Source organism: Tachyglossus aculeatus, chromosome X3, assembly GCF_015852505.1.
Source record: "Tachyglossus aculeatus isolate mTacAcu1 chromosome X3, mTacAcu1.pri, whole genome shotgun sequence".
NCBI lineage: Eukaryota > Metazoa > Chordata > Mammalia > Monotremata > Tachyglossidae > Tachyglossus > Tachyglossus aculeatus.
This window is the reverse complement of record NC_052099.1, coordinates 10,626,755-10,636,307: the sequence shown is the minus strand read 5'-3', so window position 1 is coordinate 10,636,307 and position 9,553 is coordinate 10,626,755.

The following is a 9,553-nucleotide window of genomic DNA, read 5'->3' as shown; positions in this document are numbered from 1 at the left end:
TTGTCAAGCATTATTCAACACTTTCTCATTTCTAATCTTTGCATCATTGTCATATATTTCCGTTAGCCTGGCTCAGTGGAAACAGCATGGGCTTTGGAGTTAGAGTTCATGGGTTCGAATCCCGGCTCTGCCAATTGTCAGCTGTGTGACTTTGGGCAAGTCACTTCACTTCTCTGTACCTCAGTTACCTCATCTGTAAAATGGGGATTAAGATTGTGAGCCCCCCGTGGGACAACCTGATCACCTTGTAACCTCCCCAGCACTTAGAACAGTGCTTTGCACATAGTAAGTGCTTAATAAATGCCATTCTTATTCTTATTCTTATTATGTCTAAACTGGTTTGGAAGCTGTTCATTATTCATTGTTTACCAAGGAACCAGAGCCAGCATCAGTTGGCAAGACAAGATGACCAACACTAAAGTCTTGGAATGCATCTGGTTCAGGATTTATCACAACAGATGGTAGCCTGAGTTAGCATCAGGCTACTCGTGTCTACCAACTCAGTTTTTTAATGGTATTTCTTAAGTAGCTACTATATATCCAGCATTGTTCTAAGCTCTGAGGTAGATAGAAGTTTTTATTAGGTTGGACACAGTCCCTGTTCCATATGGGGCCCAAACTCTAAGTAGAAGGGAGTAGGATTTAATAATCCCCATTTAATCCAAATGGATTTAATTTAAACACTTAATTTACACACAGTCTCACAGTCTTAATCCCCATTTTACAGATGAGGAAACTGGGGCACAGAGAAGTTAAGTGATTTGCCCAAGGTCACACAGCAAGCAATTGGCAAAGCCAGGATTAGAACCCAGGTCCTCTGACTGAGAGGCCCTGCTGTCTTTCCACTAGGACAAGCTGCCACTTCATGCTCTGTTTTGTTGTAGAACAGTGCTTTGCACATAGTAAGCACTTAATAAATGCCATCATTATTATTATTATTGTAAGTACTCTGCACACAGTAACCTTTCAATAAGTACCATTGATGGATTGACTGCTGCGTGTGATGTATCTTTAGCCAAATTAAGTTTCCATTGTTTTCTGTAGAGTTTGCCCTTCACACAGGTGATAGGCCTTCGCTGTCCCTCCTTCCCCTGAGAACAAGGAGATGGACGATCAGGGGATACTTAACTAGCTGCTGCATGGTGAACTGAAAGGGGGGATAAGCAAGCAGGGGGAAGAAAATCGAAGTGTCTTGGGACAGAAAAGTGTCTTGGGACAGAAAATCAGCATGGCCAAGTGGATAGAGCATGGGCCTGGGTGTCAAAAGGTCCTGAGTTCTACTTCCAGCTCCGCCACTTGTCTGCCATGTGACCTTGGGCAAGTCACTTCACTTCTCTGTGCTTCAGTTTCCTCATCTGTAAAATGGGAATTAAGACTTTGAGCCCAACGTGGGACAGGGACTGTGTCCAATCTGATTAGCTTGTACCTATCCCAATGCTTAGAACAGTGCTTGACACTTAGTAAGCTCTTAACAAATACCATTATTTTTTATTTTTTAATATTTTTTGAACGATTCTGGAGAAAGATGCAAGAGACAAGGTTCTCCAGATTGAGTTTCTCTCAGAAGCTAGGATCCTTGAGGAATGAGGCTCCTACCCCCTCATTAGATTTGTAAACTCCTTGAGGGCAGGGATGACTACTTAGAGACTTTTGTATTCTCCCGAGTGCTTAGTAGTGCCTAACACCTAGTAGGGGGCTCAATTAATAGTATTTATCAAGCACTTACTGTGTGCTGAGCGCTGTGTTAATCGCTGGGAAAAAATACACAGATGGGAATTAAATAGACTGATTGATCAATTGATTGAATGACTATATAAGACAAACAACCGGGGGCTGAGGTTTTGCAGGCTGCCAGAGGAACAAGTAGCTCAATATGACCTACTCCCCTGCTTCAACTCTTCCTTGAAATGATTCAATCTAAACAAGCGTGTTCACCTCTCCTGTCTCCTCTAGCCAGTTATCAACTCCTCGAGGGAAGGAATGGGATTATCCTTCCCGTGAATCCCAAAAATCTACTACAGAGTATTTGAGAATCAATAAATATCTTTGACTAATTTCAAGTGCTTAGATATTGTCAATAGCCTGAAAGAGTCAACTCTCTGAAAAAGTCAGTCAGTGGACAGAACCCCACCCCCCCGCAAAAAAAAGGCTGTTATCCCTCCCCTCCTTTCCCCCAACATTTGAAACTGCTCGCCCTACATCCCAGTACGAGCACTATCCCTTGGTTTAGGTTTCTCAGAGGCTATAGGGATGGGTTGGCCACTTCCACTTGGACACCAAGTGTCTGCCTCTTCCTTCCTGGAGCATCCACTTCGCTCTGGCCCTGAGCACTCTAGCGGTGGCAGTGGCAGCAGTGGGAAAGAGGGAATTGGGGTGGAAGAGAGGGAGGAAGAGGAGTAAGCTTCTTTTATCCCAGAAACCAGGCTCAGGGAGGTGTAGGGGTTGGGGAGGTGAGGGGCTACACTGGCTGGATCTGCTAGGGAAGGGGCAGTCTGTCTGTATCCAGGTCCACCTTCTGGTAGCCAAGAGGCAGCAGAGAGTGGGGGTGGGCCTTCGATACCCCCAGTGATCCCTTGTGGTCAGTACCGGTAGGGGTCCCTCACCTCCCCACCAGGCAGAAGGCCACCAGCACCATCTGTTTGCCGCAACTCGAGCTGGTTGGGAGCCAGGAGCCTCTTGCTGCCACAACTCTGCCCTGATAGTCCACCTAGGGCTCATCGCCAACCACTTAATGAAGACAAGCTCCTCCATCTGCATTTGCCCTACTGTCTTTTAAATAAAAAAGCCACTTCATTAATAATGGACAAGAAGCTGCTTTTTATTTGCTCCAATTTCAAGCTCATTAGGAGTCATTTCGCATCTCCAAACACCTTCAACGCAGCTGGGAGCAGAAGTGTTTAATCCCTCACCACTAGGTTGCTCTATGAGCATCAGCTCTAGGAGATAATATGCAGATAAGCCTCATTTGGTTGAACTGAACTTCCCACATGGCAAGGGAATTTGAAAATTAATTCATATAAAGTCGTGCGATTCTTCCATGGGGAAGCATGTCCTTGGAGGCATCAGAGTCAATACTATCTGACAGGAAATCTTAATTTCTGGGGTCAGTAGATCTGAATGGTTTCTTCTAGAAATGGCACCTCAAGTTTAGCTTGATTTCATTTGATTTGGGGCTGTAGCTCCAGGAAAAGAGAGATCCTTGATGGAATTCTCTCTTAATTTTGCTAATTTGTTAGCTAAAGACGCCTCCTGGTGTAACATGGCCTCGGGGTCACAGTTCAGTGTGGGTGTCTGTTGAAATAGAGGGGTCATGTTTCATCACAGCATATTACCATTTATTTTGCTGATCAAATTGTGGATACGGCCTAAATATGCAGTTGTATTAGCAATTTGTCATCCTATGTTATTATCATTATATGTGAAAATCACCAGTGCAGCAAGGCTTTAAAAAATATATCAGTGGGGAAAGAGGTAGTTCCAAAGTGAAACGTTATTTGGAAAGTCAGGTCATTTAATGTAATGGCCTCATTCAGATAAAGACTTGTAGACATTTTTGAAACTCACAGCGAACTCTGTCTGCCGGGCCCATAAAACACTATGTTTCAAATGAATAAACAGCCGCATTGTTAATGAGAGCAGCCTGGAACCTACCACATGCCACCTATGCATGGCCTAATGGATAGAGCACAGGCCTGGAAGTCAGAAGGACTGGGGTTCTAATCCCTCCTCTGTCATTTGTCTGCTCGGCCACCTGTCTGCTGTGTGACCTTGGGCAAGTCACTTCACTTCTCTGTGCCTCAGCTACCTCATCTGTAAAATGGGGGTTGAAACTGTGAGCCCCATGTGGGACAGGGACTGTGGCCAACCTGTTCAATTTGTATCTACCCCTGTGCTTAGTACAGTGCCTGGCACATAGTAAGTGTTTAACAAATACCACAATTATTATAATAATAATTATTATTATTACTATGCAGTCTGTGGATTGAGAAGGTTAAGATGGGTTTCTGTCACTATTCAAATTGTTTGAAGCCTCCCAGCCTGTCCTGTGCCTAGATCTTCAAAGTGACCTTTCTCATGACTCACATTTAAAGCAACTTATGGAAGCCATTCTATGTGTCAAAATTCATTCCATTCCATTTTCTTCCATTTGAAAATTGACACTAAAGATGTTTTGTCTTTCAGAGTCATCTCCCTTGGGGAGCTAAGGGCCTGATGATGTATAACCCTCCCTGAAGGTTTTTATGGCTTCACAGAGCAAATGTTTCCCATCCCCCACTGCTCCCTCCCCCACCCCCCTTATTTCATGTCACTCTGACAAACAGAAATCCTGAGCCATTTAATTATAGTGCTCACCTAACACATCCAGAAGGTCCAATATTCTGGGCACTGTAAGTTGAAATGGGAAATACTCCTGGAATTCCATAGCTGTTTGTCGAGAAAATGCCTCTAAAGAAACTAGTGAGTAATGGGGGCAGTGCCACACCAGAGTAAACAGTTTAGCTCCACCCGTTTTATGCGTGTAGCGGTAACTATGGATGCTGCTTCATACAGATATTCATCTGGGTCTTCGTAATGCACAGAGAGAGAGAGAGAGAGAGAGAGAGAGAGAGAGAGAGAGAGAGAGAGAGAGAGAGAGAGGGATGGTGACTTAGTGAGGACCATTTAGAGAAAAGGTCAAGCTGCTAAAGTTCTAAAGTTCGCTGAAGCAGGGGATCACTTACAAGTCAGTCTGTGCCTTTCAAAGGCTCCATTGCAAAAAGCGGCACTCTAATTTCTTAAATCAAAAAGGCATGGATGCCATTTCACATTCCTCCCTAAAGCTCCAAGCAAGAAGTCAATCCTCCTGACCACACACGAATGCACTAAGACCACTGTGTGCTATAGGGCTTTAAACCCCACCGCATAATTAAAATGTACTACATCTCTTCTAAATTTAATCCTTACCTTCCCTCAAAGATTCTAATCCCTACAATAATCTCCAGCCCCTTCTAAGCAATAATTAACCCCTCCCCCCCCCCCAAAAAGGTACCCTTTGGGCCATTTTATTTTCTTCATTTCCAAATATTCTACCCTAAGCCCTCTCCATTTCTTGATTGTGAAGTCATCAATTTGTTATGGTTCAGATTGTTTGATTTGATTTTCCTCTTCTTTGCCTTGAAGTGAAAGTAGCACTCACTGAAGGATTTTTGCTAGGTGCTGGTGTACAGAGCACAATACAGTTCTAGTGCAGGAGGAGTCTCTGCTATAAATTGGAACATGAATAGAGCATCATTAGATTGTGACTTCTATTTTCATTGTACGCTTCCAGACACTTAGGTCAGTGCTCTTCTCAGAGTAGGCACTCCATAAATACCAATGAGGATGAGGAGGAAGAGGTTGATGAGGATGATGATGAAGGGAGGTCACCCTGTTGAATGACCTTTATCCCAATTCCAGGTTGGAACCCCATTTCACAAGGCTGTTCAATTCTGGCCTCTGCTGTTGTCCTAAAGATGCCTTTAGGTCATAGGGTTGCTGACAATGTGAAAACTTTTCAGTCTCTCTCATGGCCTGTGGCTAGTGGTAGGCCCAGCCAAGCGTGACTTCACATCATGCAACTCAGGGGCCAAAATAATTTGAGGGAACAAGAGTCAGGTGATAAAAAGCACCCTTTGTGGCTATCCAATGGAATGAGTGTGAGATGTTCTTGTGATTTCCCTCAGGCAACTTCCCAGAAGCCTTAGCTCATGAAGCAGCCACTTACAAGGGCACCATGTTGTTGCTCCAAATATACCATAAGTGATGGTTGTTTTAGCGAGTCCCTCTTCCTCAACACATATGATGACAGTTGAAATCCATAATGGGCTCCTTATAATTATGATTTCAGAGTATGACTGCTGTGTGGCCAAGGCATTTTCTTTAGTGAGCTCACATCTCTGAAATACATTTTCTCTTCTGGTTCATTAAAGTGGCTGACCTTCTGGGCAGAACCAAAGGGCTGCCATTCAAAACTGATGTTTTTTTGTGTGATTGATATAGGAAAACCAGCCAGGTGAGTGAGATCATGAAAAGAAGCCCCTAAGGTTATTCAATTAATTTGGTGCCTACTGTGTCCAAGTCCCCACTAGGCTTGGCATCAAGATACTCTCTAACAATTGACAAAGCTGATCACAGGCCTTGCAGATCTAGAATAAAAGAGAGCAGTGGGGATAGGGGATGGTGAAAACAAAGGCACAGGACCTAAGGGAAAATGTCAGTGTGCAATCAGGAAGATGCCAGGGGATGGAGGAAGTGATATTTGGGCCAAAGAGAATTTCAGAACACCGGGGGACATTGGCATTGAAGGGGGTCCTGTGAAAGTTGGCAATTTTTGAAACCAAGAGGAATTTGGTGGCAGGAGGATGGAGAGGGGGAATGGCAGACAGACTGAAGGGGATAAAAGATTAGCGTTTTGAACTCAGAAGGGAGACCAGAGGTTTACTTCAGGAAGTCATCTTTCTAAAATCTCCCTCTTCACCCTTCCTCCAGAACTCAAACTGTCCCATTACCTTGAGATGAAAAACTACTCTGTAACAGCAGTAATGTAACACCATATAAATTCCTTGAGATAATTACTCAAGCCCCAAAGGAAATGTGAGCAGTTTCATTGTAATACTTGAGAGGCATGATGATCCCCTACCAATCTATACTCTGGCAGCCATTAGGAGCTTCATTTTTGCTTGACGCCAACAATAGTAATTACATAACATCATTAATACCAAGTCTGGAAGTGTCATAATCACCCAAAAGAAAGAAACATGGAGAGAGAGGACTTATATCAGCAGAGAGCCAATTAACCTGAAACAGTTAAAATTCCCACAGACAGTTAAGGACTCAACTACCTTTTGTGCTGCCTAAACTATCAGTCCTGGAGAGTGAAACATATTTATGTCTCCTCTGTCTATTGGCACAGGCTTACAGTAAGTCTGCTGATTGGATGTGTTTTCCAGCTTGCCCCTAATTCGATTTCAAGCACTTTGAGGGCAGGACCCTGGAGTCCTGGAGCTGGATCATCTGAGTTTCTCTGTTACAGTAGTATGTACGAAATTGTTCCATTTATAAAGAGTGTAGAGGTGATTGATTCAGACTGGAAGATACTGGAAGGGCCTCTGAAATAATAATAGTAATTATGGTATTTGTTAAGTGCTTACCATGTGCCACACACTGTACTAAGTGCTGGGGTGTATACAAACAAATTGGGTTGGTCACAGTCCCTGTCCCACGTGGGGATGACAGTCTCAATCCCCATTTTACAGATGACGTAACAGGCACAGAGAATTGAAGTGACTTGCCCGAGGTCACACAGCAGACAAGTGGTGGAGGGGGGATTAGAACCCATGACCTTCTGACTCCTAGGCCCGTACTCTATCCATGACACCATGCTGCTTCTCCATCAGCGGGTCCACCACTAATGAGAACCACATGTAAGACGCTCTGTCCAAATCCGCTCCTAGGTTGGTAAATTTAATTTGGCATCTGAGGATTTGAATCCAAGTTTTAATTCACAACTTTTGCTCAGACAACCCCTTCCCCGCTTCCCTCAGCTGTCATCATGGACACTGCTGCTTCTTCTCCTTCATCCCTAAAGTGGAAAAGAAAAAGGCCTTTGGACTTCTGCCGGCCATTTTTTGGATAGCAGGGCAGGTGGTCACATTTTAGGATCACCCACACAGGAAGCAGCATGGCCTAATCGATAGAGCATGGACCTGAGAGTCAGAAGGATCTGGGTTCTAATCCCAGCTCCACCACTTGTCTGCTGGGTGACCTCAGGCAAGTCACTTAACTTCTCTGTGCCTCAGTTACCTCATCTGTCAAATGGGGATTAAGACTGTGAGCCTCTGTGTCCAACCTGATTAACTTTTATCTACCCCAGTGCTCAATACAGTGCCTGGCACATAGTAAGTACTTAACAAATACCATTCAAAAAAGGGGCAAGAGATAGGCTTTAATAATTCGAGGTAGGGTGGTGATTTATCTTTTCCCTAGCCAACTAAAGGCACTCAACAGGAAGCAATGTTGTCATTTCACAAACTACCAATGGCTGTCTGAGCAGTGGGCCTGGTGTGCTCAATTACTTAAAACCTGCCCTGAGTTTTTTTTTTTTTCATTTGTTCATTTATTTGTAATTCTCTCATGTTAACTTTGGGAAATCACTCAGGAAAAAAAGATCAAATCAAAGCAGACAGGCAACATTTTAGCTCAGTTGTTTGCTCAGTAGGGAGGGTATGAATATGTGCTGCATGGAATAATTTTTGCATGTTCACTCTCTAAACTACATACAGAATCCCTCTTGCACTTGGATTTGCCCTTTATTCACCCCTTCCTCAGCCCCACAGCACTTATGTACCTAGCTGTAATTTATTCCTTTATATTAATGTCTTTCTCCCCCTCTAGACTATAAGCTCCTTGTGGCCAGGGAATGTGTCTACCAACTCTGTAATATTGTACTCTCCCCAGCACTTAGTATAGTGCTCTGAACACAGTAAGTGCTCAACAAATATGATTGATTTATTGTTGAATGAAGAGGTTTGGAGGTTGCAGACGCTTGTAACTTGCAACTTTGAAAGGATGTTTTATTCAAAACTTTTGAAACAGCAATTTTGTGATCTGCTAAGTGCAAGATAACCGTTTTGCTATTTTACTATTATATTGTATTATACTATTATTCCATCTTACGATTTTGCTATAGTATTCTTGGGATGGACTTCCACAGAATGTTCCACATACTTCATTACTTATGAGGTAATGAGAAGCAGAGAAGCAGCATGGCTCAGTGGAAAGAGCCCGGGCTTTGGAGTCAGAGGTAATGGGTTCAAATCCCGGCTCTGCCAGTTGTCAGCTGTGTGACTTTGGGCAAGTCACTTAACTTCTCTGTGCCTCAGTTACCTCATCTGTAAAATGGGGATTAAGACTGTGAGCCCCCTGTGGGACAACCTGATCACCTTGTAACCTCCCCAGCGCTTAGAACATTGCTTTGCACATAATAAGCGCTTAATAAATGCCATCATTATTATTATTATGAGATGTTCCCTGGGTGATGCAAGCCACATCCTGAGGATCAGGGTGGCCTTCCCAGGGAAGGGGTAGCAAATTTTTCCCCACCTCCAGGCAGCCAAATGTCAGTGAATTGTATTTATTGAGCACTTACAGTATGAACAGCATTGTGCTAAGCACTTGGGAGAGAACAATATAACAGATATGTTCCCTGCCCACAACGAGCTTATGTCTGAGCCCCTGAATCACAGGGTCTTCTTTGGTCTAGCACCCCCAGAATTTTTTACAAGAAGAAATGCATTCCTTGTCCCAAATAGACACTTTTGATCCTTAGCCTCGCCACCCCCTACATCTCTCCTAGAGGTGATCTGGCTCTAAGGCTTCAGAGGATCTTAACTGCAGAGTTGACTTCCTGATTTCTCAGCTTGGTTTTCCCCAGGCTTCACTCTCCCCTGTGATTTCTCTACATTTGCAGCCGTATCTCCTTCAATAAAATGGCCTGGGGTTGATTCCAGTAATCATTACAACCAAGAAACAGCCT